Below are 15301 nucleotides of genomic sequence, written 5' to 3'. Positions count from 1 at the left end.
TTACTTTTTATTTTAATAAGGCCGGCCACCTAAGCTTGGGTTCAAGCTAGGGCCGGTCACCTCATGAACCCATGAACCATGCCTTTGGCCGGCCCTAGCTTGGACTCCAAGCTAGCTTGGCCGGCCCCTATAGGATGGGTAAGAAGGTGGATATAGGTGGGTATAGTACTCTATAATTAAGAGGCTACGATAGGGACCGAGAGGAGGAATTGGTTTTGGTCTCCCGATGAAATTAAGCATCCCGTGTTCGCCCCGAACACATAACTTAATTTCATCAATAATAATTCATTCCACTAAAGAACTATTATTGAACTACCGCACCAATCCCAAATTACATTTTGGGCTCCTTCTTATTATGAGTGTGTTAGTCTCCCTGTGTTTAAGATAATGAATGTCCACTAATTAAATGAGTTACTGACAACTCACTTAATTAATATCTTAGTCCAAGAGTAGTACCACTCAACCTTATCGTCATGTCGGACTAAGTCCACCTGCAGGGTTTAACATGACAATCCTTATGAGCTCCTCTTGGGGTCATTCTCAACCTAGATTACTAGGACACAGTTTCCTTCTATAATCAACAACACACACTATAAGTAATATCATTTCCCAACTTATCGGGCTTATTGATTTATCGAGCTAAATCTCACCCATTGATAAGTTAAAGAAATAAATAATAAATATATGTGTTTGTTATTATATTAGGATTAAGAGCACACACTTCCATAATAACTAAGGTCTAGTTCTTTTATAAAGTCAGTACAAAAAGAACTTACCTAAAATGGTCCTACTCAATACACTTGGAGTGTATCAGTGTAATTTATTAGTTAAGATAAACTAATACTTAATTACACTACGACTACTTCAACGGGTTGTTCCTTTCCATTTTAGTCGCGAGCAACTGTTTATAATTTATAAAGAACCGACAACATGATCTTCTGTGTGTGACACCACACACCATGTTGTCTACTATATAAATTAATTCAACAAATTACATTTAACAAATAAATGTAGATATTTGACCATTGTGATTCTTTATTTCTAAATAAATGTTTATACAAAAGCTAGGCTTTTAGTATACACTCTAACAATCTCCCATTTATACTAAAAGACTATGCTGCCATAAATGATACCATTCATCTGATTTCAAACCCTTCAACATGTCCATCAAAAGCTCTTGCCTTAAGGACCTTAGTGAAAGGATCTATAGGTCATCACCTGATGCAATCTAGGCGGCAACAACTTCTCCTCGTTTATACGATTTCTCGTATTGGGTGGTACTTGCGCTCAATTGTGTTTACTTGCCTTATGGACTCATAGTTTCTTCGAGTTTGTTACTGCACCACTATTATTACAATAAATTGTAATAAATCTTTGGACAAACCAGAAATCATATCTAAGTCCATCTTGAGGTTACTGAGTCATTCAGCTTCTATGGTTGCCTCTGAGGCTGCCACATACTCAACTTCCATAGTGTTAGTTAGAGCCCTAGAGCCAATCATTTAATGATTGTATGGACTCATGTATATCATATTCTTGTATATTAATAAAGGCTTTTGTTTGGTTATTATACTTATTTATATTAGTGCCAAATAGACTAAGTATAATAGCGTCCTTGAGTAGAAGGTTCATACCTATATCAATCGATTAGTTGAATCGATAGTGAGATGATATAGGGAACACTACTCTAAATCATTCCTAGTCGAGTATTAGCATTCAGGGACAATGTTAATACAATAAGACTAGCATGTAGGTCAGCTCGATGACTTGATCTCACAAGTCATGGATATAGAGATATCAAGCTGACACATGGGAATGCAATAGAGAATGTATACTGAATGACCCGCCATGAGAAAGTATCATGGATCGTTATATGAGTGTCATATACTTTCTCATGTGGCTATTAGTATGACTATTAGTCCTTAGACCTGAAGTCACCATGGATCCCTACATAAGGAGTTATGTACTTTAGTTTCGTCAAACGTCACCCGTAATTGGGTGGACTATAAAGGCGATTACTGGGTATATAACGAATTATGTAGAGGGATGTGAGTGATGTAGATGGGATCTATCCCTCCCATATGACGGGAGCGACATCGGTATTCTTGATAGAGTGAGACCACTAAGTGCATGGCCATGCCCAAATGAGTCAACATTAGATGTTGAGCTCATTTGATCGAGTGAGTCTACTTGGAGTTCAAGATTTAGATTGATTAGAGGATGACACGGTCTATGCCTCACATTGATCAATCTAGATGTCTAGGATAGAAGGACACTTGTCATTATTTTGTGAGTAGTCACAATTGGTAGTCACAAGGTGATGTCGGATCTCGACATTCTTGTAACTTGGGTAGTAATGATGTGTTGCTAGATACCGCTCATTACTTATGCTCCTAAATGGGTTTAGGGCATTGCCAACGTTACAAGAACCTATAGGGTCACACACTTAGGACAATTAGGTGGAGATTAGGTTCATTTGATGAACCAAGAGGATTAGATTCATTTGATGAATCAAATTGGATTAAGAGTAATCCTAATTGGGCTAACTTGAGTTCGACTCAAGTTGATTCATGTGTTAAATGAGTCTAATTTAGATTTTGACTCATTGAATCAATTCAATTTAATGAATTAGATTCATTATATTAAGTTGGCTCGAATCAAATGGTTGGATTAGATCCACCATGGTAGAGATTGAGTCAAGTTTGACTTGACTTGAGAAGGAAGACCAAAGGTCAATTTTGACTTGACCTTTGCCACCTCATTGGTGAGTTGGCATTAGGTGGACCAATAATGATGTTCCACATCATCATGGGTGCCACCTCATGGAAGTTACAAAGCCACTCTCTTAATGGTTTCATATTAATTGCAATTAATGCAATTAATTGGTAATGGTTTCATATTAATTGCAATTAATGCAATTAATTGGTGAGATTTTGAAAGTGGCCGGCCACTTGGTTTTTGGATGAGAATTTGATTTTTCATTCAAGTGGTGTAACTTCTTCTTCCTTGTGTTCTTCCTCTCAAGCTCTCCCTCTCCCTCTCCTTCTCCCTTGGCCGAACCTTACCAAGGTGCTAGCACACCTTTGTGTGAGGTTTTCTCCATCTAAGTTGTCCGTGTGGATACTTCTAGAGGACCGGCGCTTGACGGTCTTGAGATCCGGCAACACCTTGGAAGAGCGGGATTCGCGTAGGGCGCGCATCAAGGGTAAACACTTTCTCCTCGTAGATCTAAGTAGTAGATCAGTTTTTGAACTCGTACAAGAAATAGTTTTTCGAATTTTGTATACGAATCTTTGCACGGATCTACGGCTTTGGGTCCTTCGGGGTTTCCGCGACGCGAAAAAGCGGTTTTCGTGGCCCGAAGAACCCAACACATAGTGGAGTCTGAAAAGCACATATGCTTAACACTCCTCCATAGTTATGGCTTTACCTCCTAAAGTAAACACAAAACCCCGAGGTCGACTTACTATTGTCCCTATCTGATTGGAGGTCAAAAATCCATGTAACCCACAAGGATCAAATCATCTGCTTAGTAATCTAGCATATAATCCCTAATCCTTCGCAGGTACTTCAATATATGCTTTAAGGCAGTCTAGTGTCTCGGTCCTGAGTTACTTCGATATTTGCTAATTATGCACTGGGCAAAACAGATATCTGATCTCATGCATAGCATACATTAGGCTTTCCAACAGCCGAAGCATAAGGAACTTGCTTTCATGTCCTTTATCTGCTTTGATGTCTTTGGAGACATCTCTTTTATATAAAGTTACTCCATCACTACAAGAAAAAAGCTGATAGACAACGTTTTAAAAGCGTTGTCTATGTGACTGAAAAAGCGTTGTTAAAAGCACTATTGTTAAAAGTTTGATCAAAGACAACGCTTTAAAAGCGTTGTCATTTGTGACAAAGACAACGCTTTTACAACGCTTTAAAAACGTTGTCTTTTTTTTTAAAAGACAACGCATAAAAAGCGTTGTCTTTTCTAGCAAAGACAACAGTTTCATAACACATATAAAAGCGTTGTCTTTTTTAGCAAAAGACAAGAGGTTTTAAACTATTGTCTTTTAATACTAAAGACAAATAAAAGATAAATAAAAACAAATCTACTTTAATCAATAACATATTATTAAATAAATAATCAAGATAAATATACAAATTATCATCCTTACACTTTCATAACAAACATAATTACTCACATATAAAGAAATTTTAATTAGGAGATACTCAAAACTACTCCTAGCAACTACATCTTATTGCATGAACTTAAAGGATCTTGATAGATGTTATTTATCCTCTTGACTTAAATGTTCTTTACTTATTGGCTTTAACATCTTCTTGCTTAAATCCCAAAGCCTTATTGATAGATCTTCATCGAAGTAGTTCCCAGTTATACCTCTGAGGTTCGGATGCAGTGCTACATAGCATGTAGTTGCTAGTCCTGTAAGATTGCAGAACAAATATATCAGTAAGATTGGAAAAAAAATGAATGATAGCATAACTCATGAAGAACAATTTATCATAATCGCCATGGGTTGGCAACGATTGATAGATTGAGCCTAATTGTCAATTGTCTACAGTCGAGTGTCTCATACTTTTGGTATCTTCAAAATCTGAAAGATAAAATACATTATCAACAAAACAAAACAAAACAAAACATTGCCAACCAAATTGTAAATCAGCATCATTCACTTTTAAATAAGGCCAATAAAAACATAAGATACTTAATCACCCATCAGCAATATCTTTCACACTAGATCATGTGGGTACAATTAATGTAATATGACAAATGTGATGCAGCAAGTTTGAAAAGAATTAGAACTATTAAATCAGTTGGTCATAACCAATATACATAGACTTGGACAACAACTTGTGTGCTTGGATTACAAGCTGATTGTAAAATCATGAGTTTAAGATTTGATATGAAACATCGATACTAGTTGTAATAATTTAGGTGAAAGCACCTTTATTCCTAATCCAGCATTCAAGCATCAAGAATGGAAAGATTACTCTAAGCATAGTTAATAATTAATTACTACAGTAACACGTGGTTCCACCCATTTCTACAACATCATATGGAAATACTACCCAACCTTTATCTAAACAGACACTCAGGTGTGGTGAACTTGTTTCCGAAGTCACCTCACGCACTAAGCTTCTCCTAACTAATGTCAATCCATACATGAAACATGAGTTATACGGATACATTCCTAGTCAACAAACAACATGAAACAATAATCTGGAGCAATTAACCTTATCAATCAATCCAAAGCTAAGGCAATAACCATTTCAATTTACATCTACACTTGAACTAGGACATTTAGAGCTTCATGAGAACATTTATCATCCAATTACAACATTCACACCTTTACCTTGTTCATAAGTACTAACACCCCACTGCAAATCCAGATAAGGCATTTACACTAAAAGAAATTACAACAGTACCCATAATATTTCAGATCACAACATCTTTTAATTATATGGAACAACAATAGGAATTCTCAACTAAATCACTAAGCTCTTACTGAAGAAAATCGAGACTTAAAGCTAACAGTCATTGGAGCAACTCAAACTTATGCTACCATGTACAAGGCAAATGTAACTAATAATCTAGAGATAACACATATTGTAGTAATCCATATCTTGAAACTAAATAGATATTGGAACAGAAGATAACCTATTGCTTCATGTGTACAAATACAAAAGGAACGTAATGATCTGGGTATTATCTTATAGGCTAGTTACATATGTACATCATGCACTTGTTTCATCCAAAAATTTCCATATTGTCTGCATCTTTTAAGTAATCCAAGAGAACAACTAAAATACTTGCTCAACTAAACACATGAATAGGATCTGGAATTTAATTAGAGCATGTACAAGATTTCAAGTAGAGTATGCACCAATCAAACATTTAAAGAATACAAAAGAATACATGCCCAAATCATATGAACAGATTCTAAAATTCCAAATGCAAGTTTGCACATTTCAATCATTCTAATCTACTACTATTCAAAAAGATATTCCAAGTGCGTACAAAACTTGACAGAAGACATCCATAACGACTTATCTAGATCCAACGAACAATCCATCGAAAATCACAAAAAAGATACAAGAGCCCTGATCAACAAGAGAAAACACACATCCCTGGATGGAATACCACAAATCTCACTGCAAGAAATCGGATGGCAGTCCTGAGCATTACCAAATTTGTAGCTCCAATAATTGAAAACCAAACAAAAAGCTTCATCGATCTCACAGGAAAAGAACAATTTGCAGACCCAAGGGCTTTCAATCGAGAAGAAACAGACAACGTAAATCAACACCCAGAAAACATCCGTGCTCATCGAGCAAAAATCATCAGTGTAACTCGACGGAACACTTAAAATCATTCACTTGCATTAGATCTGCAACACGGAAACCACCAAGAACATTATCCACACACACAAATCCAGGATCAACATACCTAGAAGTTCTACCCATATCTACAATGGAAGAAAGCTTGCTTAAAGCTTGCGTTCAACACTCGATCTAACCGCGGAAAAACACACAATCGTTTTAAACCGAAGAAATCTTGCAGATCCCATGAAGATCACGATCGGAACCCTAGAGAACTCCACTCTGTAACTACCATGGAAGAATACTTGCCTCTCCTTCGCCGGAATCACGCTCACAAGCCCCCCTCCTCCTCCGCTTGAAGCTCTCCCAAAGCCCTTCGCTCGAACTGTCGAGTTCATCTCCCACTCATAGCCGACAAGTACATATGCATGAGAGGGATTCGGGAGGAGAAGACTATGCGTGAGTCGGTAGGATTGATTTGGGAGAAAGGTGGGTGTCAAAGTGAACCTAGGTCTTTTCTATTCCTTAGTTGCATCCAACGATTTAGATCATCCCAGATTTAGATGAGGGCTTGACAATAGACAACGATTTTTAAAAATCATTATCATAGACACTAAAAAAATACTAATAGACAACGCTTTTTAAAAAGCGTTGTGTTTGACCCATAAAAATCACTAATAGACAACGATTTTTAAAAAAGTGTTGTCTATTAGTAAGAAAATAAAGAAATAGACAACGCTTTTCACTAAAAGCGTTGTTAAAAAGAAAAAGACAACGCTTTTAAAAAAAAACGTTGTCTTTTAAGTGTTGTAAAATCCCAATTTTCTTGTAGTGCATGCTGAAAAGGTAAGAAACCTTTCTTGGAGTTTTGCATGCTTAAAACGAGCAAGGATTGTTTCGATAAATGAAGCTTGGGATAAGTAAAATATATTCTTTTCTTGCGATCCCTTTGATCCTAAGAATATATGCATTCTCCCAAGTCCTTCATATCGAATTGTTTGGACAACCATACCCTTACTTCTAGCAACACTTTGATATTGTTTCCAACCACCAAAAATGTTATCTACGTATAGTACAAGAAATACCACCACATTTCCATCACACTTCTTGTATACACAAAACTCATTCGGTTATAAAATAAATCTATAGGTCTGGATTACTTTATTAAACCGGATGTACCAAGACCTTGAAGCTTTTCTTCAGTCCATAGACTGATTGAGCTTACACATAAGATGCTCTTTGCTCTTTGCTCTTTGCAATGAACCCTTCTGGTTGCTTTATATGGATGTTTTCTTCAAGACTTCCATTAAGGAAAGCTGTCTTGACACCCACTTGCTAAATCTCATAGATAAAAGAATCCGGATAGACTTAAGCATGGCTACCGGTAAAAAAGTTTTCTTTTTCAACAAGCCTTGTTTTGAAAGTTTCTACCTTCCTGTCTATCCCTCTTTTCCTATTGTAGACTTATTTTTACCCAATGACTTTTACACCATTTGGCAATTTTATAAGCTCTCAGACTCTATTAGATACATATATTCTAATTCTGTATTCTTTGCAAAGATGCTGCATCTTTATCTTGGAGTGCTTCATCATATGTCCGGAGATCAAGTTCATGTCTAACAGGGATCAAGTCCAAAGACTTTTCCAAAACATGAATTTTTAGGTTGCCTAACAACCCTCCCACTACGACGAGACACTTTCTGCAATTGTGTATCATTTGTGATACGTGTTGCAGTTTCTTGTGATATTTCATCTTGTACAGTTGGTACTAGGTTAGACGTGTCCTTTAATTTCCTTAAGAACAATTTTTACTCATGGGCTTGTGGTTCATAGTATAGTCCTTTTCTAAAATCGGGCATTGGTGCCAACAATGACCTTCCGATTTTAAGAACTATAAACCTCTTTTCGTTTTTCTAGGATAACTCACAAACAAGTGAATTCATGTCCAACTTATCAGTGTCTCTCACGTGCTAGACCAACCAAATCCAAAAATGCTTTAGACTAGGCTTACGCCTATTCTGCAATTCTATGGGAGTAGAGAGTTCTGACTTAGAAGGTACTATGTTCACTTCTGTTTCCAGTGTATATCCTTAGAACGAATTTGGTAATTTTCTGAATAACTCATCATCGATCTAATTATTCCATAAGAGCCTTATACCTTCTTTCTACTATTTTGTTGGGGTGTAACAGGTGCAGTTAGTTGGGATTAAATCTTGACTTCTGATAAGTGACTCCTAAACTCTCCTAAGAGGTACTCGTTACTACGATTTCACCGTAGTGACTTGATACTTTTACTTTGACGTTACTCCACATTAGCCTAGTTACTCTTTGAACTAATCAAAGTACTTAGACTTGTGGCGCGTCAAGTAAATGTATCCGTATCTCGAATAGTCATCTATAAAAGAGACGAAATATTCAAAACAACCTCTTGCCTGGATAGTCAATCAGAATGAACCAATTCCAACATATCTTTGGCTCCATACCCCTTAGACTTAAAAAGCTTCTTGGTTATTTTTCCTTCCAAGTAAGACTCGCAGGTTGGAAAGATTTCCTCTACCAATGAACCCAAGAGTTCATTGGTTATTATCCTTTGAATCCTACTCAAGTTAATATAACCTAGCCTTAGATGCCAAAAATATAATTGATTCATTTCCGAAGGTTACTTTCTCTTATTAAAGTTAGAAAATGTGTTATTAATTTCCATTTATTGCATCGTGGGAGTTATTGGATTATAAATTGTCAACCAATGTACCAGAATAGATAACTTCCCGATTTTTCTTGATAACAAGTTTGTTATCCAAATAGACAGAATTCTATTCTTTAATAGCTTAGAAACCGAAATCAGATTCTTTCTAAACTTAGTACGTAAAGACAATTTCTGAAAATCCATATTTTATTCCTATTAGAGGATAAACATCTCCCAGTGCAACAGCTGCTACTTTTGCAGTAGTGCCCAAGTAGATGGTGTTTTCCTTTTCATATAGCTGTCGAGTTTCCTAGAACCCTGCAATGAATTGCAGACATGATTAGTGGCATCTGTATCTACACTCCAGGTACTGGTAGATAACACCACTAAACATGTTTCAACAACTAATGAATTAAATATACCTTTATTGTTCTCAGTTCTAAGAAGTTAGTCTACCTTAATGTCCAAGTCCTATTTCCAATCATTATAATTGGGATTACTAAGTCTTTTCTATAGTATAACAACTAGGGGATTAACAAACATTTAAAATCCTAAGAATCACAAAAATATTTGGTCAAGACCAACACTTTAAAATCCCCGTGAATTTTGTATGCCACGAAAGTGTGGACGTATACAAATTCAAAAAGGAGATTTTGTCCATTAATTTTATTATCTAGTCATTCTATCTTCATGATAAATAAAATTAATAGTTGGTCTATCTTTGATCAAATATTTTGGTCAAAACTTTGAATTTAAAATAACATTGATTCCTCAAACAATATTATTTAAATTCACCAACACCTCAAACACCGGGAATTTTGCATGCCACGATAGTGTGGACGTATACAAATTTAAACATTTGTAAGAGGAGGGTTTTACCCATTAATTATCTTTGTCAATAAATCTTTATGACAAATAAAATTACCTCAAACACCGTGAATTTTGTATGCCACGATAGTGTGGACGTATACAAAAACCAAACATTTGTAAGAGGAGTTTTTCCCATTAATTTTATTTTCTTGTCATCCTGACAAATAAAATTACCTTATACACCGTGAATTTTGTATGTCACGATAGTGTGGACATATACAAAAACTCGACATTTGTAAGAGGGGGTTTTAATTTTATTATCTTGTTAACTTATCTTTTTAGCAAATTAATATTTGGTTTTCCTTTGGTCACACAAATAATAGCAGTGACTCTGATGGGGAGGATACTATTAGACGTGCCTAAGTGTATACCATTACTTGACAATAAGTCCATTAATAAGATTGTGCCCCTTCTGATGGGGATGACCACACGCTCTTAATTAATTTCCTATGGTCATCATAAATGGAAGTTTGATCTAGTGATCCACAAACAAACTCATCCGATATGGAGGAAGGCACTCAGAGCCAACGCGCAAGTTTGTTTGCATTACTTACAAACCAGTAATGGAGACCGTGAAATTTATTAAAATAAATTCCTCTCCCACTTAGTTATTTAAAGTGAGGAATTTTAACCTATGCTAGCATATATCACATGCACACACATACAGTAAATAAAAAGCAATAAATTTAGAAATTATTTTCCAACTATTATGGCCTTTTCCCATCACTGTCCTCCGTGTGCTCCAACCCTAGCTGCTGCCATCTTTAGCCACCGCCATCGGGTCGAATCGTTGCATCCATATTGCTTCTTATTTCGCTGCACCTCTAGTGCTCTAAAAGTACCATGCCTCGCAAGCATCCGATCCGCGACAAAAATAGAATTTTACATGTGTCGATCCTATATTCCACGAGGGAATGTACATAAAATCTAGATCGAAAATAAAATTTTAAAATTCTAGGGCTAATACAGCTCCTGCTGTATTAGTTACATATAATCATGCACACACATAATAATGCCCTTGACATGTCCAAGGGTCCAATCACACACAACATCTATAAGCCATAATAGTTGGAGCCTACAACCAAAAAGTTAGCACATCCTACTATTATCCTGCCTAAATTATATATGACATATGCATAACCTATTTGAATTCTAGACACACAGAGGCAAACCCTAGCTCTGATACCAATTGTTGGTTAGTCCTAGGAAAACGTACCAGTTCCACTATACAAAAATTTTGTACAAGTGTCGAACCTTTCCTTAAATAACCTATTGTGTTCTTTAGAAGTTCAATTAGAAATCGCAGACGAAACTTAACATCATTGATTCCAAATTTAACCTATCTATTCTTAATGGTTTAGATTTGGATCGCAAGCGGAACTTAACACCATTGATCCAAATCCACCTATGTTATTAATTCCATTAAATATTAATTTCCAAAATTGGCTTCCAAGACTGCATGGCAAGGCACATGGCCTTCTTGGATATGGGAGCAACCACCACCGCCTAGACAAAGCCTTTTAAGGAAAGCTAATATTTAATTTCCTTAAATAACTCTAGGTTAACCAAAAAGAACAATCGAATCACAAATTCGAAAACAAAGAAAACACAAATTTGAAAAACTAATTCGAAATACTAGATCTAATATCTCTTGTGTTTGGAATTCATACAAAGAAAAATAAACTAGCATGATGCAGAAAATAAATATTAGTAACACCTTTCTTTGTGAACTTTAATGACCTCTTGATCTTCTACTGTATTCCTCTTCTAACCTCGGACGTTGTGTGGGCAACAATCTTCCGAGATGAGAACCACCATGCACCTTCTTCTTCCTTCTAGGTTTCGGCCACCAAGAGTCCTTGATGGATAGGTTCGGCCACCACCAATGCTCCAAGGGATGCTAGAGACGAGGCTTCCTTTCTCTCCTTCTTACCCATGCTTGATCCGGCCACCAAGAGAACTCCACCAATGAAGAAGTTTCGGCCACAATAAGGAGAGGAGAGAAAAAGAGGGGTCGACCACACCACCAAGGAAGAGAGGGAGGAAGAAAAAGAATAGAGTCATTTTTTTCATGAAGGCACCTCTACCCCCTCTTTTATAATCCTTGGTCTTGGAAAATAAGGAAATTTAAATAAAAACTTCCTTAATTATTTTTCCATGAAAAAGAAAACTTTAATTAATTAAAATCAAATTCCTTTTTTCAATTACAATGGTCGGCCACCTCTTAAGCTATAAACAAGAAGAGTTTTAATTATAATAAGAATTAAAACTTCCTAATTTGTCTCCAGAAATTTATAAAAAATTTCTCCAATATTTTTTCAATTCATGGTGATTTGTAAAAAGGAAATTTTATAAATTAAAATCTTTCTTTTAAACATCTGGATGATTTCCTAAAAGGAAAGTTATCTCTAAAAATTAAAATCTCCTTATAATCTACAAATAAGGAAAGATATCAAATCTTTTCTTAATCTTTTGTAGAAACTAATAAAAGAGAATATTTAATTTTTAAACTCTCTTTCAAATCATGAACATGGTTAAAAAAGGAAAGTTTTCTTAAAATTAAATCTACCTTTCAATCTACAAATAAGGAAAGACTTCAAATCTTTTCTTAATCTTTTGTAAAAAGCTATAAAAGAAAATATTTAAATTTTAAACTCTCTTTTAAAACCATGGAATCCACATAAGAAAAATTTTTAAAAATAAAATTACTTTTTATTTTAATAGGGCCGGCCACCAAAGCTTGGGTTCAAGCTAGGGTCGGTCACCTCATGAACCCATGAACCATGCCTTTGGCCGGCCCTAGCTTGAACTCCAAGCTAGCTTGGCTGACCCCTATAGGATGGGTAAGAAGTTGATATAGGTGGGTATAGTACTCTATAATTAAGAGGCTACGATAGGGACCGAGAGGAGGAATTGGTTTTGGTCTCCCGATGAAATTAAGCATCCCGTGTTCGCCCCGAACACATAACTTAATTTCATCAATAATAATTCATTCCACTAAAGAACTATTATTGAACTACCGCACCAATCCCAAATTACATTTTGGGCTCCTTCTTATTATGAGTGTGTTAGTCTCCCTGTGTTTAAGATAATGAATGTCCACTAATTAAATGAGTTACTGACAACTCACTTAATTAATATCTTAGTCCAAGAGTAGTACCACTCAACCTTATCGTCATGTCGGACTAAGTCCACCTGCAGGGTTTAACATGACAATCCTTATGAGCTCCTCTTGGGGTCATTCTCAACCTAGATTACTAGGACACAGTTTCCTTCTATAATCAACAACACATACTATAAGTAATATCATTTCCCAACTTATTGGGCTTATTGATATATCGAGCTAAATCTCACCTATTGATAAGTTAAAGAAATAAATAATAAATATATGTGTTTGTTATTATATTAGGATTAAGAGCACACACTTCCATAATAACTAAGGTCTAGTTCTTTTATAAAGTCAGTACAAAAAGAACTTACCTAAAATGGTCATACTCAATACTCTTGGAGTGTATCAGTGTAATTTATTAGTTAAGATAAACGAATATTTAATTACACTACGACTATTTCAACGGTTTGTTCCTTTCCATTTTAGTCGCGAGCAACTGTTTATAATTTATAAAGAACCGACAACATGATCTTCTGTGTGTGACACCACACACCATGTTTTCTATTATATAAATTAATTGAATAAATTACATTTAACAAATAAATGTAGATATTTGACCATTGTGATTCTTTATTTCTAAATAAATGTTTATACAAAAGCTAGGCTTTTAGTATACACTCTAACACACCCAACTCAAGTTCATCAATAATAACTCATACCACTAAAGAGTTATTATTGAACTACCGCACCAATCCCAAATTACATTTTGGGCTCCTTTTTATCATGAGTGTGTTAATCTCCCTGTGTTTAAGATGTCGAATGTCCACTAATTAAATGAGTTACTGACAACTTACTTTAATCAATATCTTAGTCCAAGAGTAGTACCACTCAACCTTATTGACATGTCGGACTAAGTCCATCTACAGGGTTTAACATGACAATCCTTATGAGCTTCTCTTGAGGACATTATCAACCTAGATTACTAGGACACAGTTTCATTCTATAATCAACAACACACCATATAAATAATACCATTTCCCAATTTATCGGGTCTATTGATTTATCGAATAAAATCACACCCTTTGATAAATCAAAGAAATGAATATTAAGTATATGTGCTTGTTATTATATTATGATTAAGAGCGCACACTTCCATAATAACAAAGGTCTTGTTCTTTTATTCAGTCAGTATGAAAAGAACTTTTTTTAAATGGTCCAGCTCAATACACTCTGAGTGTACTAGTGTAATTTTATAGTCAAGATAAACTAATACCAAATTACACTACGACTATTCCAATGGTTTATTCCTATCCATCTTAGTCGTGAGCAACTGTTTATAATTTATAAAGAACTGATAATATGATCTTCTGTGTGTGACACCACACACCATGTTATCTACAATATGGAAGTGATAACATGATCTTCTGTGTGTGACGACTACTCAACCTTATTGTCATGTCGGACTAAGTCTACCTGCAGGGTTTAACATGACAATCCTTATGAGCTCCTCTTGAGGACATTATCAACCTAGATTACTAGGACACAGTTTCATTCTATAATCAACAACACACCATATAAATAATATCATTTCTCAACTTATCGGGCCTATTGATTTATCGAACTAAATCACACCCTTTGATAAATCAAAGAAATGAATATTAAGTATATGTGCTTGTTATTATATCATGATTAAGAGCAAACACTTCCATAATAACAAAGGTCTTGTTCTTTTATTCAGGCAGTATAAAAAGAACTTTTCTTAAATGGTCTAGCTCAATACACTCTGAGTGTACTAGTGTAATTTTATAGTCAAGGTAAGCTAATACCAAATTACACTACGACTATTCCAATGGTTTGTTCTTATCCATCTCAATCGTGAGCAACTGTTTATAATTTATAAAGAATTGATAACATGATCTTCTGTGTGTGACACCACACACCATGTTATCTACAATATAAATTAATTGAACAACTACACTTAGCTTATAAATGTAGATATTTGACCAATGTGATTCTTTTTTTCTAAGTAAATGTTTATACAAAAAGCTAGGCTTTTAGTATACATTCCAACAATCTCCTACTTATACCAAAAGACTATGCTGCCATATACCCTGCCATACATCTGATTCTCAACCCTTCAACATGTCCATCAAAAGCTCTTGCCTTAAGGACCTTAGTGAAAGGATCTCTCAGGTTATCATCTGATGCAATCTAGGCGGCAACAACTTCTCCTCGTTATATGATATCTTGTATTGGGTGGTACTTGTGCTCTATTGTGTTTACTTGCCTTATGGACTTAT

Source organism: Zingiber officinale, chromosome 5A (genome assembly GCF_018446385.1).
Source record: "Zingiber officinale cultivar Zhangliang chromosome 5A, Zo_v1.1, whole genome shotgun sequence".
In the NCBI taxonomy this organism is placed as follows: Eukaryota; Viridiplantae; Streptophyta; class Magnoliopsida; order Zingiberales; family Zingiberaceae; genus Zingiber; species Zingiber officinale.
Note: the sequence above shows the minus strand (reverse complement) of the source record.